The 22,385-nt window shown below is 45.8% G+C and overlaps 1 protein-coding gene across 6 annotated transcripts in view; it reads right to left on the bottom strand.

The window, feature by feature from the left end:
- Lypd6b (LY6/PLAUR domain containing 6B) overlaps positions 1 to 22,385 on the bottom strand; it is a 167,588-nt gene that overhangs the window by 34,147 nt on the left and 111,056 nt on the right. For all 6 annotated transcript variants that reach the window (XM_041631574.1, XM_041631573.1, XM_041631572.1 and 3 more), the window contains exon 3: positions 16,319 to 16,388. The gene's annotated coding sequence lies outside the window, so the exon portion shown is untranslated. The remainder of the gene's footprint in view (positions 1 to 16,318; positions 16,389 to 22,385) is intronic.

Here is a 22,385-nt window from a genome sequence, read left to right as displayed (position 1 = left end):
CTGATGCTCAAATAGCTCACTGTGCCCCACAAATAGATGCGGTCATTATGCAACAGCCAAACATATAGTCAAACCTCTGTGTGTGTTGGGGGGGGCGTGTGTGTGAGTGTGTGTGTGTGTGTGTGTGTGTGTGCACGTGTGTTTGTGTGCGTGCGTGTGTGCATGTGTGTATGTTCATGTAGTAAGGGGAAAACATGGGTGGGAGAAGAGCATGGCCCCGAGTTTAGAGGAGGAGAACCGTGGAAGATTGACAGTGGAATTGGGCTGCGTGTTACCGGGATGAAAGAAGAATTTGACAGGAACCTTAAATCCCCACGAGGAAAATCAGGAGCTGAGTCTTGGTCTCAAGCCATAACAAAGGAGACTTCTAGGAGGAGACCTGACCCAAAGGAAGACATCATGGCATTCATGTGGCCGTGAGTGGGGACTGAAGGTGAGAGGACAGGCAGGGACACCAATCAGGTGGCGGACAGAGTCCAGTGCAGGTGTCACTGCCCAGAACCCACAGTCCGCTTCTCTGCTGTCTGTGGTCACTGAGCCCGCTTACCTAGGACAGAGACTACAGGAGGGAAAGGAGACCCGTGCTTCACAGCCACCTGAGGCTGGCTGACCTGAAACTTGTTAGGAACCCTGTCTCCAGGTCTCGGCATGAACTCGGGAGAAAATTTGCTCTTCTGCGCCTCAGCTGAGTACAACTTTTCCGCCCCCAGCACCCGGATAGTGGCTGGGAGAGAGGGGCCTCCACAGCACTCTGCAAGTCTGTTGCTCTTGGCCTCGTAATTCCACTGACAGAAGACTGAAATGGCTTTTTTTTTCTAGGCTATTTCACATGGGTCAAGCTTAAATCATCTGCAAACCTACAGATTTAATCCAATCTCGGCCATATACAGATGAAAAGGCAAGATTGGACAGGTAAAAGGCCTAGTCCAAGGGCATAGAGCAAAGGAGGCCAGTTGAAGGACCTATTGGGCCACATTTTGGGCAATTAAGAATCATTTCATGAAGTTTGAAGCCCCAGGGACAGTTTCCTTTCCTTAAGTCCCCCTTTCAGGTCTCTGGCAGAAAAGGTCTCTAGAGAGATGGCCAGGTGTGAAGACAGCTGTCCTTCACCCTCCCCAGGCAGGCCCCTGAGCTGGAGCGGGGAGCTTCCACTAAGCTTCCTACTGCAGATAAATCGAGAAGGCTCTCAACAAGAAGAGTTTAGTTAGCCAGTTCTCACACTTGCTCACTTTTCAACTCTTGCTTTTTTCTTTAGCGTTCTCTTGTACACTAAGACCAATGTCAAAATCAAAGACACCCAGACCACCACCAAAATTGATCTTAGAGAAGGCTGCATGTGCTTGGGAAAGATAAGGAAGCAGGCATGTGTGGTGTCCTGCTGTTACCAGAGTTACTAACCAGGAGCCCCTGGAAGTGAGGAAACATTAAACGTGGCCGGTTTTTCATGTACAACAGCATATATGATGGTTCCAACCACAGCATTGCCTGCTGAATCAGGAAGTTAAGGGAGAGAAGATAAAACAAAAAAAGCCAGAAAGCCCCCAGTAGATCTGTCCTTGTGTATTCCAGTCATAAACAAGAGTTTCCCTCGCTCCTCATGCGGGGCCTGCAGTCACCTTAGCTGTGTTTATCACTTCAGACAAAGTGTCTTGAGGAAGCCGAAGCATCCTTCTGCCTTGACAGCACATGCTGATTAAATCTTCCAGAGAAAAGCTAGGCAAACCAGAAGCTGCCTCCTCTCTAGACTTCCCAGCCCGCCTCTCTCCTTCCCTTTTCTCATTGCCAGGGAAAATAAATACAGGTGATAACATTTTGCAGCAAGTATCTACTGAAGATGTAGCTGTTTATGTCTGGACTGAAAATTTTCCTACCAAGATGGTTGAATTATCCAGTAACAAAAAGAATTGTGAAGCCAGTGAGGCGGTCTCTGTTCATGCAGAAAAACCAAAGCAAAGCAGGCCCGTTGGAGCTGACAGTGTGGAAAAGCTGCATTCTAGTGAGATAGCACGCACATGCACACACACACACACACACACACACACAACCTTCAGGATAGAAGAAGCAGGGGATGGAGGCTTAGTTTGTAATTTTGCTGGTGGTAAGAGACCAGAAGACAGGAATTGGCAGCTCTCTGCAAACTGATTAATGCCCGGATCTCCAGCATGTATGGTTTAAAAACTAACAAATCAGGAACTGGCCTGCCCTGCTAACAGAAATATATCCCAGTTAGAAATCTGGAGAAACAATTATCTCGGTGGCATATGTGCTGATCTGAGCATTAGAGCTTGTCTTTTTAATCTTCCCTGTTAGGAATATAAAAATCTGCTTAATAAATCACGCAGCTCCCTAGACTTCACAGACATAAAAGATCCAGATTTTACAAGTTATCCGCACTGCCAGTTAACTGCTAAGAGCTACTGCAACGAAAGGACTTGGTCTGAGAGGTACAATTCTGCATCCCTGAGGAGGTTTCTGACTTCTGGCAAAGTCCCACAATCATGGGGGAGGGGGAGCATACGCCTCTTGGATCACCACCCTGGCAGCTCAGGCCCCAGGCTGCCCTTTTCCCTTCTTCCCAAACAACTGGCGCTGAAGCAGCACTGTGGGCAGGAAAGCAGGACTCCCAGCATGCACTTTGATCCCTTGCTTGCCGTGGTCAGTGATTCTTACATCACTGTGTGCAGCCTGAGGCTTTTTTTCTCACACCCAAACTTTGAAAACTACTAATTAGCTCACGAAGAAACACTATGTAATCTCGCGACCACTGCAGCAGCCATCCGTGAATGGAAGGGGCAGACGTACACTTTCAGGCTTCACCTAGTAAAGAGAAGCGATTCCCGCCAGGCGAGCTCTAAAGATCATCCTTCAGGTCTCTAAGGAAGGTGGGAGGCATGCTTTGTGCAGACTGGCCCAGCCTTTGATGCATTTACTGAGAAGACCCACTGGCTAGAGTAAGCACAGGAACATACCATGGTTGAGAAAGAAGAGAGACAGGCTTCCAGGAGCCCATAAAACAGGCTGAGAAGATCATGTTGACCATGTATTAGGACCGGGAAGAAAGGCATTTCTGATGTCTAACGCCAGGTGAGCTAGCGGCCAGTGTCTGTCTAGAACTGCTCGGGGGAGAGTTCTTTGATTCTAACCCACTCTCTGTGAACGGGCCACAGTGCAGGGCCAGGTCAGGCTCAGCCTCCCAGCAGGGTACGGCAGAGGAAAGTGAAAGAAACTCACTTTGACTTAATTTTGCGTTACTAACCTCTAGTGCCCAGAGATGATGAGGTTTTGTCCTTGAAATGTAGTGGATGTTTTTTTTCCAAAAGATGAAAAATTAATATTAAAATCCTAACATTCAGGGAGGAAGGGAAGGGAAGCCTGAAGACTAAATATGCAGGCTCTTTATAAGGATAAATGTGTTCTGGATTTCAGCAGAGTGTGGAATACCTTGTTCAGATCCTGAACTTAAGATGGATCATCACTTAGGAACTATTAACTTCTCAGAGTCTCAAATTCGCCTCTATCATCAGTACAATGATCCTTCACTCCAGGTCTCTGGTGAAAAGAAACTAAACACAGAGAGAACGAAAAGAGAAAAATGACAGTGTTTTGCACAATGCCAAGCACATAGTAAGCGCTCAACAAATGCTAGCTTTCCACCAAGGTCTTCACTTCCAACCGTAGTGACACTCTGGCAGCAAGGAGACAGTTCAGGCTGTGTAAGAAGACGACCCTTTCGGGGCTCTTTGTTAGACATGGCAGACTCAGCTGAGCCACCATCAGCCCTCAGAACAGGCTCCGCCTAGCCCTGCAGAAGCTCTCTGGATAATGAAGTGCAGGCAGGCATGCAATCCACTAACAGAGTGTGCACCATCTCCTCCCGTCCTCGCAGATCTCAGGGCAAAGCATCCTGTGTTTTATGCCCCTGGTAATTTATGTTCATCTTCTTTACACAAAGCAACACTCCTGGCTCCAAAGAAACAAAGGGAGTGGGGAACAGACAGCAGGAAATGGCCAGATGGAAGAAGACCTTGGGCAACCAAACACAATAAACCTCTCTGCTTACTGCCAGGACACTGGGAGCAGAATCCTAGGCATCTTTCTGAGTGAGCACCTTGGCCAACTGGCTACCCAGCTGATAGGAAGAGACTCCCAACAATGAAAACTATGAAAATGTTTCCTGCCACAAAAGAGAAGTAGCTGGCAATGTGGTTGAAGACAGGAGCAATGGGTGTCCAGGTTTGTTCTCCTGCTGTGACACTGTTCAGACTCACACAGCTTACAGGTCTTGAGGCCATTTCTCTCCAGACCATTGCTGAGAATTCCACCTACAACTCAGGAACACCCTGAGCATCTGATTGTAACTGAAACACCATCTTTCATGCTCTACAAAACCCACATGCAGTTGGTATAGCCCACTCCAAATCGGCACAGACAACCCACCCAGGATGGGAATCACAAGATATTCGAGGCAAAGACGGCTGGATGTCACCTGTTAGCGGTGAGTGGTGGCATAACGGGGAAGTCATTTTCGAAGGGTATGTACTGCATTCTCTCATTTCAAACTGTGTTACATGAGCATCCTGTATGGCTGCTACATGGTGCTTTACAGCCATTGTACCATGGCTTTCTATTCAGGCCACAGGGTGGCCGTCATGTCAGGATGTAGGCGACCACCAGACAGGTCCTGTGAACTGACTGCCCGTAAACCCCTATTACCTAGACTACATCATCAAAGTGGTAAGCCGGACATAGTTCAGAGGTCTATGGATGGTTGAAAAGGGGACAAGAAGTTTGGCAGGTAACGTGAGCATGTACAAGACACAAATCACAGGATCAGGCCGAGACTAGGATCCAGTCTCCAGGCAGCTGATCAAAGAAGGCTTCATTCCTTTCTTCAAACGCCCCCTTTCCCTTTCCCAAGACTAATGAAGGAGTCCTGTAATAAACAGTGCTACCATTCCTGTCCTGACCTTTGAACTGTCTAGGTAGCTGCCTGTTCTCATATAGATTTACTAGGCACTCTATTTACTATGGCATTTCTAAAACTCCATCTTTATTACACAATCCACACAAATACATCCTTGTATATATTACTAATGTAGTATTATAATTATAAACCTTTTCCTTTCTCTTGACTATAATGCTTTTATGGCAAGTACCATGTCTAATGTATTGAGTACTATGTATGATACTGAAGATTCTCAAACCAATATTTTTTCTGGATTAATAAATAAAGATGCATGTTAAGAAGTGGTTGGTTAGCCGGGCGATGGTGGCGCACGCCTTTAATCCCAGCACTCGGGAGGCAGAGGTAGGCGGATCTCTGTGAGTTCGAGACCAGCCTGGTCTACAGAGCTAGTTCCAGGACAGGCTCCAAAGCCACAGAGAAACCCTGTCTCGAAAAACCAAAAAAAAAAAAAAAAAGAAGTGGTTGGTTTGTGAACAGACACAAAAGGAAGAAGAGATTAATGAGGTGTAAGGCAGGAGATTAAAGTAAAATATTGCCTGACAAATTGCCTTTCCATTACCGCATAGTTCCAAGCTATCTCATCAGGGCAGTTTTTCACAGGACCTAGATTTTAAGAGTCCACTACATAACGCTTGTATCTTTGGGGAAGGAGTAGCAAATTGTGAGTGCCAAACAATGTTTCCTTAACAGACAAGCCGCAACACTAACTGCTCCACACAAGGTATAGCCTTGCTTTTATTTATTCTGTCTAACACTTTTATAGACTACTTGAGCAATGAAAAGAAGACTTCTTATCAACCTAAAGATGGCGTCGCGCCAGGAAGGGCAGCCAGTGTGTTGCACACAGGAATCAAGATCTGAAAGAAAGACTTGGCATCAGGCTGAATTCAACACTAAGCTAACTGTAAATAAAGTTCTACACTTTTGTTCAGATAACAAACAAGCTCAGAATGGCCAAGGCCTAGACAGGAGTTAATCTAGATGAGCGTTGGAGCTAACTGGCAAACACCGTGTCTTCTTAACATCCAGCAAGAGTGTTGTTTCACAGAGGAACTGATGCACAAATGAGTCTCATTGTTAGATAAGAACACCTCAATTAAGCACAATTATTCTCATGAATATCTTAGTCAGATACTGTACACATACATTACATTTGTATACATATATAAATCAGTCATCTTCAAGATGGAGACACTGGAATCTGGTTATGTAGTACAAAGGCCTGACAGCCCATGGCCGGTGGTGTAAATCCCAGTCTGAGCCTAAGGCGCCTGAACACAAGTGTTACCAAGGCTAGAAGATGATGTCTCATCTCAAGCAAGCAGAGGGAGGACAAACCTAGGTTTCCATTACCTTCTGTTTTACTCAGACTTTCAATGGAAGGGTCGGTGCTCAACTTGGGGAGGAACAACCACCAAATTACAAACAAAGACCCTCACCTTCATACTCAGAGACAATGTCTGACCAGCTCTCCAAGAATCCCAGACCTCTTAGGTCTGATTCCGAGCCCTGAAAAACCAGATATCCAGACTGTACTATTGAATTTGAGAGATGACATGCCTCATCAGCTCAGCCCTGAGATCCTCACAGACCAAGGTCTCCTTCACAAATCAGTACCCGTGTTCAGGATTGACTCCTGGCTTCTGCCAGCTGGTTAAAGGAAGATCCTGCGATGAAATCTTAACCTAAGGGTGCATATGTAAAATGAGGCAGAGGTGAGCCGAGAAGGCAATGGGAGGAACAAGGAGCTTGGGAGCTGTGAAGGGAGGGACTTCAAAGACTGAGGACAGAAAGGGGCAACTACGGCGCTGTAGGCACCCCCAACATTGGATCTCATTAGACAACTACAGCGCTGTAGGCACCCCCAACATTGGATCTCATTAGACAACTACAGCGCTGTAGGCACCCCCAACATTGGATCTCATTAGAAAACCCGGAAGAGAACCCACACAGAGAAGCCTTGTAGTGAGCATTGCATTCTTCCACCAACACGACTTCAGCACTAATTACCCCAAACTTAGAAAATATACTTATTATATCTCTATAGAGTGGACAATTAAACCGAAAATGCTTCTTCTAACTCAACGCATGTTTTCTGCCATCCATGTGTAACGCAAACATGGGCCTTTCTTAACTCTCTTTTTCCATCATCCCCAGCTCCCAACTACCATGTTTATGAACAAAACAAAACAGAACAGAAAAAGGCTGGGGATGCAAAACCAAGAAGAAATTAATCATGTTAAACCCAACAACAACACGTAAGGGATGAAGTGAACAGAATTCCTGTCCGTGACTGCTAAAAGCTGAAGGGTAAGGGGAGTTTTATAGACCTAGGAAGTGATGAGGTGAAGAGAAAGACATCAAGTCTACCCAAAAGGTAATAAAATATTTTATTTGTCTTCTGGTTGTGAAAAAGAAAATAAATCATTAAAATGCCTGTCAGAATGCCCCAAGGATAAGGGCATCGAATAGGACTCGGCTATAAATGTTGTAAGAGTAATAAAGGAGTTGGTTTTGTTTCCTTAGCATTTTTCTGGGCTGAGCCTTCCTATTTCAACATGGGAATCATGGGCAGCGGGGAAAAAAAAATGAACCCGCTGCAGGGCACACATTATTGTCTCCCGGGCCGCCTGACTCACGAGCTCCAAGGTAGCTAGCTGTCTCTGCAGTGGCCGGCTTCTTATTTCACCGACCCTGTAGGACAGGCCGCCAATCAACAGGCCTTCAGTATAATAACTTCCTCTACTTTCAGAGCTACTGATGACTCCATCACACCGCCTATAAAACATTCATTTTTCCTAGTCTTTGGAATTGAAGATGGAGACAGGCTTCTGCCCCAAGGTGCTCATTCTACTGTCTAAAGGGCCTTGGATTAATTCTGCTGTTGTTTAGGGATGTATTTCAAGTGCCTGGAGGCAGAGAAGGGTGACAGGGTGGCTGTTATAATAGCAACTGTGGGTTTTATTTAAACCCAAGGAGGATTAGGTAAGAATTTGCAGAAGAGGTAGGATTTCCATTAACCCACAGCTCACATCCAGCAGCCTCCTTGAATATAGTCTTTAGGCTTGAAACACTGAGCTGTCCTGCAGATACATCATGGCTCCACTGAGTAGGAAACACAGCTCCTGCTCAAAATGATACAGTTCTATAGTCTGTGGCGATAATAAATATGAAACAATTCCTAATGGACCGAGCTTAGAAATGAACCGAGCATACATGCCAATCAATGTTGATTTCTGTAACTAGGAAGACAGCCACGCTGGATATAGGACAGTTTCATCTCAATTTTTCCATTTGAAGTATACATGGAAAGATCTAACAATAGCACAGGGCAGGGACATGACAGAAGACAGGTGGCATTTATAAACCTGAAATCACTTTGGCTGCCTTTCCGTCGTTCTCCACTATGCTAGCACAAGACGACTGTGATGGCCTTGTCAACATTGTCCTAAGCCTTGAAGGGATTTCCCAAGACCCACACTGGCTTCTCTGGTCAGTGCACAATAGTACTAAGAGCACAGATAAGAGGTGCCCCCCTGTCCCTGCCAGCACCTTCCGTACTAACAGCTGCACCTATGTTCTTGGAACAACCTAAGGCAGGTTGGAGAGGCCAGATGCCCCTTGTGGTTGTACAATGGCCTTTTACATGGCCACTTTTGACAATACTGGCCAATACCATTTTTCAAAAAGACACACGACTGAAGACTGAATCTCAGGGCTGTCTTTCCAGGATGAGACACAGCTCCATATTCAGACACATATGCAATGCATAGTTCTCAACAGGAACTCTGGTTCTCCATGCCCATTGTCTGAATATTCCTATTCAGTGGAAGCCCGTACTGCATCCTGGATGACTCAGGGCAATGGTAATGAGGAGGTGAGTAACGCGCTCTTGAAGTTACTAGTTGGGATAAGTTGTTCATTACCTGGTGGGACAGGTTTCTCGGGCCAGCCAAGAACTGAACAAATAAATCATTGTCACTGTCCTCTCTAACATCTTAACGCCCCCTATTTAAAATTTGCGGCTCAGCTCACAATTCAAAGGAGGCTTTTGCAGAGCTCTCCTTGGGGCCTGGAGTGATAACAGAGATGGGCAGGAGATAGGTGAGACCTGCGGAGGGAACATTTATTGCACCTGCACCGGGAGGGGGGGGGGGAAGCCAGTAGGAACACACTCTGGCTTTCTGCACTCTGCCACTGCCCCCGTTATTTCAGGAATCCTCTGCATAAAGCGAACACAACGTCTTATTGAAACTGAGTAAACAAGTATGTGGGCAAGAGAAAATAAGAGCCTCAATCCTGGCAGTAAAATTTTACGACTTGGCAACTGCCAAGGAACCTCGGCCCTTTGGGGTCAAAACAGAGCAGGTCAGGGAATGCCTCAGAGATTTCCCGATGCCTTGTGTCTCCTTACCCCCACAACTTCCCCTGTGGCATTATTCTAATTCCTTATTAGAAATTATTTTTAGAGCTAGAAGTTATTCTTTGGGGAGAAATATATTGAACTGCTGTTTAATTGCGAAGCCAAGGGTTCCTCTGGATCTGACAGAGAACTCTCCATGTTACCCCTCATAACTATAGGGTGGACAACAGCTAACAGGCCCAGGAGGTAAGGTTGGTTATTCTCTGTGTGTATCTCTAAGCTTCCAAAGTAAACCTCAGGGAAGGAGGGCTGGCCAGCAGTGGGTGCTTTACCTGTCACCCTCTGCATCCCTCTCTGGTGGAGCCATGCAAGGACCCGCTGTTGAGTATCAGCTTCTTTCCTTCTTAAGAGTACAGAGTGAGAAGGGAACGGGGCTAACAATTAGTCAGGGTTCAGCGCTTATGAGTTGAACACGGAGAAGGATGGTAATGAGGCTAAGCATTTCAAGCATAGGCTTGTCGTGCTGACATGAGAAACTTCCGTCTCTATCTCAGACTCCCTGGGGATGGGTGTCGAGAGCGGCTTAAGGTTACACTTAGAATGCTGGGCCCTGGCTGGACTCTTGGTGACAACCTTTGAAAAGAGAGACTCTGGGGATGATAAGCTAGTGGCCAAAGTGGCTGTGACTGTGGGACAGAAGCTGGCGGACCGATGATGGACAGATGCGTTGATTTGCACTCTAATTACCCAGAACCCTTCCCAGCCTGGTGATCCCTGCCAAGCCCCAGCCTTAAGCAAAGATCTCTGCTCTTTTCTTCTCTAATACCCTTTCTGTTTACTATTGAGCAATGACTTTGACTTAGGGTGTGTTGCAGGGGGTGGGGGACACTCCAAAAACTCCAAAGTACTCTCTTCCTACAACCTTGGTTATAAAATCAACAAGAAAGGGGACTCATTAAACCCAGCGATCCCAGGGTGAGTCAGGCTGCAATGACATCAAGGAAAAGCTGTGCCCGGAGCATCCTCTCTGGAGATTAGACTAGTAAAGCCCCTTCAGAAGACACAAGGACTTTTGCATGTCTCCAATGGGCACATGGTGGAAACCACAATTTTCTAAGCCTACTAAAGCATGCCTGTTCATTCACTGACCCAGAAGGCTGGGAGGCGTCTCCACTACCTGCCCTCTGCACACATACCCACGTCCCACATACCTGTCTGCTCACATCCTTCTCACATCTTAGACACATTTTTATGTCACGCATACTACTTAACAAGAACTTTGTCCCCACAGAGCCTGCAGTGTTAGCGAACACCAAAGGTAAAAGCATGAATCAACAGGCAAATTCTGAAGCCCAGCTGAACACAAGAACAGTACCTAGCCGAACAGGAGGAAGCTAATGCGGTCCAGGAAGCAGTTAGGTTTATAGCAGGGGTTAGAACAGCCCCCAGAGGCCCTAAAAAAGAGGATGCTTCCTCCCTATGCTGTCCTAGGCCATTCTGTTGGACCAGCAGGCTTAGTAGCTCAGCTGCACCGACAGCCTTAAAACACAGTTTGGAAGTGGCGCTTAAGTCCTATCGTGACGACTACAGGTGCCTGGATGCTCCCAGTGTCTACGCTGGGGACACACTTTTCCAGTTGGTTTGGAAAGGGGAGGAGAAAAGAAGCAAACATCCACGAGGAAGGAGTCCTTAATGCAGGAAAGGATTATCTACTCTGAAGATTAACTAAAGGAAAGGATGAGGGTGGCAGAGTGTCCCCTGGTGTGAGAAAAATGTTTAGGATTTCATGCGCAACAATCAAGAGATCTGTCTGTCCTCTAGAGCTGATCCTGGTGGGAGGGAGAGGTAGAGGAAGGGGTGTGCCATAAGCAGCCTGGCCCTCCCTAGATCTTGCCTGTGTTGTCTTTTTTTTGTGTGTGAGATGTGCATGTCCATTTGCCTGTCTTCCAGCATTTTCTAGCTTGAAGGGCTATGTGTAGAAACACACAAGTTCTGACACACACAAGTACCTTTCAGTCACAGGCGCTAGTCCCTGGCACTAGCCCAAGTCAGCATGACCAGGGGAACAAGCTAAGGAGTCAAAGTATCACACAGGGATCTGCGGGATAGAGACAGAAGCCCAACTGGAAGACTGACTTCCGTTGAGCCGTAGATTGGCGGTCTCTCCCCAAACTCTGGTGCTAAAGGCAAAGTGAGAAACTCTGAGCCATAAGTCTGATCCTGGCCACCAAGAATATTCTACATTCCTCAAAGTGAGGATGCAACTGGGGGTCAGTTGCTAGGATATGTAGAATCGTCACTTTTAGGCTGCAAAAAAAAAAAAAAAATAGTGGCTACGCTATTTTCCTTTGTTAAACCACCTGGAGAGTTAACTTCCACAGAGACTGTGCTAAAAGGGGAGATCGGCATCCTTGTCTTTCCCCAGGATAGCCTTTAAACAAAATGCTAAAGAAACACAACATTCCATTTTTGGCTAAGTCTAAGGAGCATAAACCAAAATTAAGAGACTACTGGAAAGCCTATGGGGACTGTCCTTAGACATCTTGCTTCTCACTTACTTCTCTAACAACCCACGCTGAGCACCCGTATTCTGGGGGACATCAGTGGGCCAAAAGGAATCGCTTTCTGTTCTATGGGACATAAACACCTTTATGATCTCTTCTCTTACCATGTGCCTTGTCCTCCTTGAGGCCACAAGGGTAAAACAGGTACCCCTGTGAACTAGAATTCTCCAGAAGGATCTAATGACGAGAGAAGAAAAGTGTTGGGGGGGTGGAGCTATCCCTAGGAATGTGGAAGGGGTTTTACATAGTGCTGACAACTTTGACCACCTTGGATGAAAGTCTAGAACAGGGATGATGATGAATCCATGATGGGCAGGACCACACCTTGACTGAGACTGCTTAACCATGCACATCTTTTGCCTTCTGTTTGATTTTACCCACATTTTAATAATGTGTCCCTGAATCTCTTTGTCCCTCTGCCGAATATGGCCAAACTGAATCCATTTCCTTTCTCTGCATTTCACCATTTGGCTTTGTTAATAGTCTTCTAAAGGATGGATGGCCACACCCAGCTTTTTGGCTCCACTGGAGAGCAGGCTGTGCCCTAACTCTGACAGTGTTACTGGTGCTGATGACAGTAGTCAGCATCTTCATTATCATATGCAGAGAGGTGTTGCTGAAAGACCTCTGTTTTCCACACCTTCCTCCCATGGATTGGCCAAGATCACCTTACTCAAAGATTATGTAAAAATAAATGCATTTGTTGGGCAGTGGTTGTGCTTGCCTTTAAGATCAGCACTCTGGAGGTAAAGGCAGGTGGATCTTTGTGAGTTCGAGGCTAGCCTGAACTACAACATGAACTCCAGGACAGCCAGAACTGCTCTACAGAAAAAAACTTTGTCTTGAAAAACACAAACAAAGATAAATGCTTTTAAGCCAATTTCAGGTTACTTCTTATAATCAAACCTAAGAATCTCTTGGTGTATTTTAAATGACTATTAATAATTCGTAGCATCATGAATAGGTAGGGTTTATTCTATTCCACTTCCTTTCCTTGAACAGGGCCTACCCCCAAATACTCTGATCAATAAAATGAGGCAGAAGCGAGGCTGAGTAGTTTTTGAGGCTAAGTGTCAAGAGTGAACTGCCTGCTTTGTTCTCTGGCCAAATTTGTCGTGTGGCAGAAGCTAGAGAGCCTACTGGTGTCATTCTAGCTAAGTCCCCTAGAGCAAGCTTTAAACCGTGGGACAAGGGGCCACATAACTGGATGTGAGATTGCAAACAACGTAGCAATGGTAAAAGGCTTTGGAACATGCCAGGATCAAAAATTAGTGAAAACTCACACACACAACGAACCCACAGTGGCAGTGCTCGCTCACCTGCATCCCTCAATTTCACTGCAGCTTTGGCTCTGCACACACAGCAGGTGCAGTTTGCACTGAGCATGCTGTCCTGCCACAAGACACCAGAGAATACTGCAACGTGTTGACTCTGCTGTGACTATTGTATGTTATGGAATGGCAGTGCTTTTAGTGTACGTAAAACGTTTTCTACTCCTACTGAAAAATAATGGTTTAAGTGGGGCATGGTAGAACATGTAGTCACATCACTTGGGAAGTGGAAGCAGGAGAGCAGCCTGACTCAACTACAGAACACGTCGGAGGCCTGCCTGAGCTACAGCAACCCTGACTCAAAACATACCCACAAAGAAACACAACTTAATCACAGAAAACAAAGACTTAATATTTTCCTACTGTCATTCCTTAGCATGTAAATATCAAATTAGTGCGGCCTTGGATTTTATGGTGTTTGACAAATAAAAACATTTAGTACACAAGTACACTTTCATTTTTAACAAATGGAAAATTGCAGGTATACCAAAGAGTTGTTTTGAAACTAATTTCTTTGTGATTTATTGCCAGTAACTTTGGTTTGTATTACTAATTCATATTCTTACATGGCTGGAGTCATGTAAAAACTTCTCAAGAAAAAGTAGTCATGAGTAGAAGTGGGTTTACAAAGGTCTATCCTAAGCCTCATCTTCTGGGTACCAGTTCAGTGCAATGGTAGGGTTGACCCACCTGACCTAGCGGAAGGACCACCTAGCTGGGCCTAGCCCCGGTTGCAAACCCACAAAACCACAAGCAAATAAAACACCTGCTGTTTTAAGTCACAAGTACAGGGTGGTTTATTAAGCCACAGATAACTGACAATAGCCCTGCACAATGAGGCCCTGTCGTCAATGGTATTCCCAGCATATGTCCACATACATGAAGCCAGGACACCAGTCTACCAACAAGTTTACCAGTCACCATGTGGAGCTCCCAAGCTCTCATTCCACCTGCCTAGGGCCAGTGAGAACTCTAAAGTCAGCACATTGACTTGAGAAAAGTTATTAAGACCAGTTAATGATGAGACATGGGGCAAAGGAGACAGACTTTCCAAGGTAGATCGCTGAAGGAAGACATTCTGGAAATCACATTTTGTTCCTTGTAAGCCATGACAGAATGTAGGACCAGGCAGACCTATATCTAGCTTAAAGAGAAGTTGTTTGATTCCCTGGGTCTTAGCAGGCAGATGTCCTCAGTATACACGCAAACCAATGCAAAGTGCACAACGCCAGATGAGAACCTAGGGAGCAGGTCATAAATAGCCATGCAATTGCTATGGTCCAGATATGTGGTACCAGGAAAGCAAGCAGTCCCGGGTAGCTTCTATTCTCTGCTGGTCAAACGACTGAAATTTTCTTATATGTACATAATTAAAATTTCCCAGTATGGGAGAGATAAAGTACCAATGGTAAGCGCTATGCATGGGGCATGCGGCAAGGCAGGAGGTAAGAGTGGAATCCAGTGAGCATCCAGAGATGTCTACATTAGGCTGGCCCTGTTCTGGAGTGTTCTGAGGCTACACCCCACTCTGACACTTGGTGGCTTGGTTAACTTTGAGTAACTCAGCTTTCTCATCTATGAAATGTGGATTTTAACAGACTCTTCCTGCCAGGCATGCCATGATCATGATAAGAGATCACACGTAGAAAACCTTGGTCTGGTACCTAAGGAAGTAGGAGCCAATGATGTTAGCTGGGGTGATGGTGATGATGGTTAATATTGGGGTTAAAGGCTTGCTTATCACCTTGTGCTCATTTCTACCACCGCGGTTAACTGTGGTCCCAGAACTATGCCTAACACTGCTAAAAAAAAAAAAATGTCTTTGCCTTGGAAGATGGCCCTCCACCCTCATGTCTCCTAGCTGGACCTTCAGCTCTCTGGTCTTTACAATTGGAGGACAGCTAGTAGCAGGCTGTTAAATTGAAGTAGCAGTTCACATGCCATCCTCTCTCTTACCCCAGGGAAAACTGATGATAATATACAGATTCTGGCTTGTCTGCCTGATCCTAATTAGAGCCGTACAATGTCATTGATTCAGAACGGCAAAGAGAAAGGCATCCTACCAGATATTTTACAGGATCCTGCTTTGTACTTGAAACATATAATTATCATTAACAAATGCCGGCGCTAATAATTCAATCTGCTCCCTGGACAAGAAAAGGAATGTAAACATGGCCAAGGCCCAATCACTTCCTGATCTCTGACAACTTCCTGTGGGTGCTCGCCTTCCTCCTTTCCACCCATCAAAAAAAACACAAGGTGGGAGGTCTGTTTGTAAGGCAGAGACCTCGGGGCTAGGGGCTGGCATTGCTAACAGCCAGGGAGTGACAACCAGACAGCACAGGCTTACTCCTCACAGCCACAAAATGGCATTGCATGGCTTGTGCAGCCTGACCTCAGTAAGCCAGCCCTCTACTTTGATCTCGTCACCTGGGAAAGATGGAAGTCAGGGCTACCTCCCTAATCTGGGCAGACTCTGTGTTAAGCACACCATTAAAAGCCAAAAGCATGTAAAGCCGAATGACTTCGTCGGTTAAACACAGAGCTTGAAATATGCTTGCATTTATGCCCATGGCCTCTTCGTTGGAATAACACTCTCATCCTGTTTGGGGTCTGTATGTGTTTGCTAATCCTTAACATTTAAACTTCTGAACGTTCCAAGCATTCCATGATTAGTAGCTGCATACACTGAGTGTTGCCAGCAGTATATTTCCCTTGATATGACTACATGCAAACACGATGCCTTGCCCCACCTAGAACCTCGTGATCTGCCAAGGTTGCTTTAGGTGAGTTCTCTTTTAACTCACCAAATAAGTGATTTTTGTAGTGCCAGACAAGTCTTTAATCCACCAAGCAGTCCCTGAGCTTGCAGACTCCCTCCTGCGCTACACAAAGAAATATAACAAGCCCAAACTAGCATTCTAAGTCCCAGAACCACAGCACAGAAACAGAAGCAGGCTAGCCTGGGTTAGAAATCTGGCAAACTGCAGAAAACAGAGTTCCAAGACATGCTGGAGTCTGTGCAGATGCCCACTAGGCTAAGCAGGAGCTTCTGACTGAAGCCCAGGGGTGTCGATGATAACTAAGCTCTTACCTTAGAAAGACAACCTGGTAGCCGGGCTCTACTCTGCAATCAATAGGTCTGCATCCAAAGAAGAGCCAAACTGCAAGAGAGGGAAGGACAAAGTCAGAGCTGCCACTGCTCGCTTACTTTCTTGAGCAACTGGAATGTTTTCTAACAAACAAACAAACAAACAAAAAAGCAAGCGGATCTCCAGAGGTTTAAGCACCTTTCGGGAGAGAGCAGCACCTCACAATGAATCGAACAGTGTCAAATGCATGAAGGTCCCCGGAATCAGGTCAAAGTGGGGTCGCTGGTGTAACAGAGAGTGAGCTAACATTAACTAACACACACCTGGGCCCCCGACTAATTGGCGATGCGATCACTGTGAAATCATGCACCCATCACACCCCTCCACAGAAGCGGCTGATTCCCAAAGGGCTGCCTGGCAGAACTCGCCGTGGCATGGACTCACACCAGCCTGCTTGGCAGGCTGTAACGTTCACACATTCACACCTTCCACACATCCACAATGAAGACTCTATGCCGCCGAACCCACCTTGGTTTGGAAGTCAGCCCTAGCCAGCTGATGAAGTAATGACAACAGGAGACTTGAACCTAGGTGAGGTGGTGGGAGGGAACTGGAATCATCCTCTACAGGCACTCAAAGAAGCAAATATAAAAGACAATGCATACCCCTGATTTGCAGATAATTCTGTAATTGACATATCCCTATCCATGACAGTTAGTTTGTAGTCAGTTTGGCTGAGGATACCAGGGTCCATTGTTTAAACATCAGTAGAGATGCCACAGAGAAGATGTTTTTATTTAAGGGATGTGTTAATATTTGAATTAGGGGAACACCTTTCACCATGACTGGCCTATTCAGTCAAGGAGATTCTAAGATACAAGACTTAGTTCCCCCAGGAAGGAATTCTGCCTCTAAATTACACTATGAAACTCAACATGTCAACAACAGCTTTTTAACAGCTCTCTGGCCCATTGGCCTTCTCTCAAACTTCACACTTACCAGGTTCTATCATCAGAAATTCTTTAAAATAAATCTCTCTCTTTTATGGACTTACAAACAGGATTCTCTGAAGAACCCTGACTGATCTTTTTTATCATTATTATTATTAATTTGAATGAATTGACTTTCTATACCACATGCCTCACGGGAGGGACGATGGCAAGCGCGAGTCACTAATGCAATTCAGCAAGGGGTTCACACAACAAAACCCACCCAAGCACCAAGCATGCAGTGACCTGACCATCTGGCTTGTTCCAAGGATAAAATTTCTAGAAGGATTAAGGGATTCCAGATTTCTGTAGTAGTTTCTATAAACAGTATGATTTCTCCCAAGTTGAGAAGGAATTGTACCACAACTGTCTGAGGCTGTCATCCTGGCCAGAGTGAGACAAGAAATGTCCATCTGTGCCACAACAGGGAAATGCACAGAAAAACTGCCCATAGGCAGGTCCAGAAGCCTGGGTAATAAATACCTAAGCAATAAAAAAAAACAGTTTGCGTGTTTTTTCAACTTGTACATGTTTTATTTACTCTTCCTGCATCAGAATCGGGGTTTTAAAGCTTCCAAGTACGTGTATACCCATTAGCTGTTTTTAAGACCTCTAACTTGGAGTGATTGAATATTGCACACTGCCTTCCAGAACTTTCCATCTGTCCAATCAGGAACCCTGAAACCACCGAGCATTAAGCCCCGTTTCCAAGAACTCCCAAGCCCTGGTGAGTTCTAGTCTCCACACAATCTCTGCAAGTTTGGGTTATGTCATAACCATGGAACCACGCTTTTATGCCTAGACTGTTCCACTTCCACAGCATGGTCAAGATTCCTCCATGTTACGGCATGTATCTGAACGCCTCTCTCTCGTAGATAAATCATAGTTCATCAGCTCTATGCCATGTTTTATTTATCCTGGAACGCATTTTTTTTACATAATTAACTCACCAGGTAATTACTGAACATTTACGACGTGAAAAGTCTTAATTCTTTTGAATACTAACTTTACCCTGAGAATGGGGAGCCTGGAGGAGGCAGAAGAGCTATATTCCACCAGGAGCCAATTAATTATACAAATCCCACCCCGAGAATCAGCAGCAGTGGCAAGAAAACAAAAATTATTAAATAGCGTTTCTTCCCTAAGGGTTTGGTAAATCCTGCCACGCAGTCTTAATTAATGGTCTTCATATTTAAAGAAGTGAAATTAAGCCATCCCCAAATCTATAGTCAGTACACGCCACGACTCTAAAAGCACACTGCCTAGGACTTGTTGCGTCGTTGCTGACCCGCTTCCCTCAAAATGCCTGATGCACAGAAGTCAGAAGCCACAGAACCATGAACCAATGGTTCCCATCCAGCAGACAGAACAGCCTCCAGAAGTCAAAGAGAAAGCACGCCTTTCTCTGTCCTGCTGCCCATCCAAAAGCCGTCAAACAAAGAAGCCTCCATGAGAAACACAAGTCCTCAGAGGAGCACAGCTCTCCAGCAAGAAAACTGAGTAACAGAAAGGAACTCCACTATAGCAGGGCTTTCACTGCAACATGGAAAGAGGAGCAGATGGTGGGAAGTGGGGTGCCACCACACCCCTGAATGCACGCAAGTGGCCCACAAGGAGGCTTCGAACAATGTCCACAGGAAGTCAACACAAAATAATCATTTTTGCACCCTGGAAACAGAATTGCCAACCATTGCCATTGAGGACCCAGGCTACTTTGTCCAGCAAAATGTCTCGTCTTGGAGGATCTGCTCTGGTCCACGTTAGGCAGCACTTGGCCAAGCTGAGGTTCATTCTGAGCTTTGCAGTCAGCTAGCTGATTACATATCATTTAGATAAGAAAAGTTACTAAGAATCAAGTCCTTGGTTCTTCCTGCCTGGGCAGGGTGGCTCATCCCGCCAATCCCAGAACTCAAGAGGCAGAGGCAGGGGGATTAGAAATTCAAGCCCCATCTCAGCTACATAGCAAGTAAAGTTGTGTCAAATTCAGAAATTAAAAAAAAAAAATAGACTGATTTTTTTTTTGAGCCAAAGTTTTTGTTTTATATAAAGACAAAATGGATACTGTAACATGCAGGTAAATAATGCATCACCTTTAAAACAAGAAACATACATTTTTAGGGGCTGTAGAAGCTGATCCCAAAGGGGTGGCAGCTACCCTTCTCCATCACTCTCTCCTTATTTTCTGAGACAGCGCAGCGTCTCTCACTGAGACCAGAGCACACTGATTTGGCTATGGGGGCTGGCCAATGAGCTGTAGGGACCTGTCTCCACCTTTGCTCCTTCCTCCAGCATCACACAGCTGGCTTTTTACCTGGCTTTCTGGAGATCTGAACCCAGGACCTTATGTTCATATGCCAGGCAATCTATCAAGAGTGCTATCTCCCAGCCCAAGGTAGTTAATCCTAATAGTTCACTTAAAGAGACTTCGAACCACCATGGAAACAAACCACGCCTGTGAAGGGTTGTCTACATTAGGTTACTTAAGATGGGAGGACCCACCATAAATGTGAGTGGTAGCATTTCATGGGATGGAGTCCCCAGCTGCTGGATGAGAAGGGTAAAGCAAATAGCATACTAGTCTCTCTCTCTCTCTCTCTCTCTCTCTCTCTCTCTCTCTCTCTCCCCTTGTGAAAACCTGCTTCCTTCATTTTCCTATTATCTTGTACATCACCTGCTGTAATGGACTCTGAGCCAAAATCAGCCTTCCCTGACTTAAGCTGCTTTTGTGGGGTCTTTAGACACAGAAATGAGAAAAGGAACTAAAACAGAAGCTACTGCAAGTGACCCAAACAGGAACCCCAAGAACTAGAAGGCGCTTGGTCCTCTGCCCCCCAGAGCATCAGTAACATGTTCCAGAGGGATACAAGACAAAGAGGCAGAGTGAGGGAATTTTAAATTCCACAAGCATGTCAATGTTTTGGCTGTCATTAAATTCATTTAGCCCTTCCTAGTGTTCGACCTATGTCCTCACTCAAAATGCAAGTCTCGTGAGTTTGAATCCATTGGGGGAAAAAAAGGAGCCCCAGGGCAGAACAGATGGCCCAGGAGTAAGAAGTCTGCTCTGCTCTTGGAAAGGATCTAAATTTGATCCCCTACACCTACAGCAGGCCTTTCCCAACCGCCTGCAACTACAACGCCATCTTCTGGCTTCTTCAGGAAACTGCACTCATGTGCACATACCCCCTGTACAGTCAAATACTCACAAATAAAACAAAACAAAAAAAAGATCTTTTGAGGATGTGAACTCCAAAAAAAAAAAAGGTATTAAAGGTTAATAAAATTGAACTGGAATTTGTTTAAATGTCAACTCCCTTTTGCCATGAAGTAAATTGTGCCTGTTCCACAAGCATCCTGAAGCCCTAACCCTAGCACCTCAGAATGTGACTTAATTAGAGATAAGTAAGTTAAATTAAAGAGGCAATTAATTTAATATGAGGTCATTACAGCAGGCTCTAATATGGTATGATTGGCCAGATCATCTGAGGAAAGCAGCTACCAGGCGTATGCATGGAAGGACGGGTGGGAAGATGCAGCATCCACACTGAGGAGGAAACCCTTGAGGAAGAGGCCTGATGAACAACTCCATCTTAAACTTCAGCCTCCAGCACTGAGAGGAAATTAATTTCTGCCATTTAAGCTACTGGTCTCTGGTACTGTGTTACTGACAACCTGAGGAAAACCACGAGCCCTCCTGTTGTCTTTTTCTTTGCTAGGACCACCAGGGAGGAATCTAGAAAGGTCTCATGGGAACTCTCCTACACTTCTCAAGGAGCTCACCGTCATACACATCCTCAGCCTACCAGTGTGATCTCTAAATCCAAAGAGAATAAGAAGATCCCAACATAGAGGGCCCTTGCATGTCCCGAGCCCTCTGGCCTCCACAGTGTAGGACTGGCTGCCTTTACCAAATACTGAGTGTCACTGAGAGGTGACCCTGCAAAGAGCATCATCCAGATGCCATCTCCACAAGCCATATTCTTTCTCTTGCCTTGCTATGGCTAAGATGCCTTAGCCAGCTTCTTTCTGCCTCCACTGCTTCTCCTCCCTGGATGAGTAGAGGAAGAAGCAAGGAACAAGGGCCTTACAGAGGACAAAGGTCAAGTTCAGAGCAAGAAATCCTCAGGAACAAGAAGATTCCCAGTTGCATCAAGGCCTAACCCACAAGTAATTGCTTTTGCTTTCATAGGAAATATTCATTCAGGAGAACCGACTGAGTGTTGACGGTGGTTTCTTAAGAGTCACAAACACTACAGTTTAATTTCCTACGCCCTCCACAGATAATATTTGTGCCTAGCACAATGGACAGGCTCAAAGAGGATTAGATTAAGAACAAGAGTAACTACAGAAGACCAGAGAAAGATAGACTTCTGGGAGAAAGGCAGGGTGCCAAGGGCAAATGAGAGACCATGTTGCCTGTCTTCAGGTCTCAGATCCACCAGGGCTCCATGGCAGACCTTGCTCAGGTGACTTCCCAGCTCCTGACAAGACCCTTGAGAGCTAGGCAGACAGACCTAGCTGAGCTCTGGGAGTGTTGTTAAGAGAGGGAGGAGGAACTGTAGGAACTGAGGGGGGGAGGGGGGGAAGAGGGGGTGCATCAAGGTCAGGATGGGGAAACCCACAGAGACAGCTGAGCTGAGCTCCTGGGAGCTCAAGAACACTAGGGAGCCTGCACGGGACAAACCTAGGTCCTCTGCAGTTATGTAGCCTAGTGTGTTTGTGGGGTTCCTAGCAGTGGGATTAGGACCTGTCCCTGGCACTTGAATTGACTTTGGGGAACCTATTCCTCATGCTGGGTTGCCTTGCCCAGCCTTGATGCAGAAGGAGGAGCTTGTTCCTGCCTCAACTTGATGGGGCAGGCTTTGTTGACTCCCATGGGAGGCCTGCCCCTTTCTGAATGGAGACTGAGGAGGATGGATGGGCGGAGGGGGCTTATATGGGAGATGGGGGAAGGAAACAGGAGGATTGGAGGGAGGGGAAACTGTGGTTCATATGTAAAATAAATGAAAAAATTTAATTAAAAAAAGAAGAGTAGGTACAGCTTTGCCCAGAAGTGTACAGAAATGAGTGTGCAATCCTGTTG

The sequence above is a fragment of the Microtus oregoni genome, unplaced genomic scaffold, assembly GCF_018167655.1.
Source record: "Microtus oregoni isolate MIOR12 unplaced genomic scaffold, Mior012 000037F_ref0000500, whole genome shotgun sequence".
Classification (NCBI taxonomy): Eukaryota; Metazoa; Chordata; class Mammalia; order Rodentia; family Cricetidae; genus Microtus; species Microtus oregoni.
The sequence above is the reverse complement of the archived record's forward strand: the minus strand, read 5'-3'. Positions and strand labels throughout refer to the sequence as shown.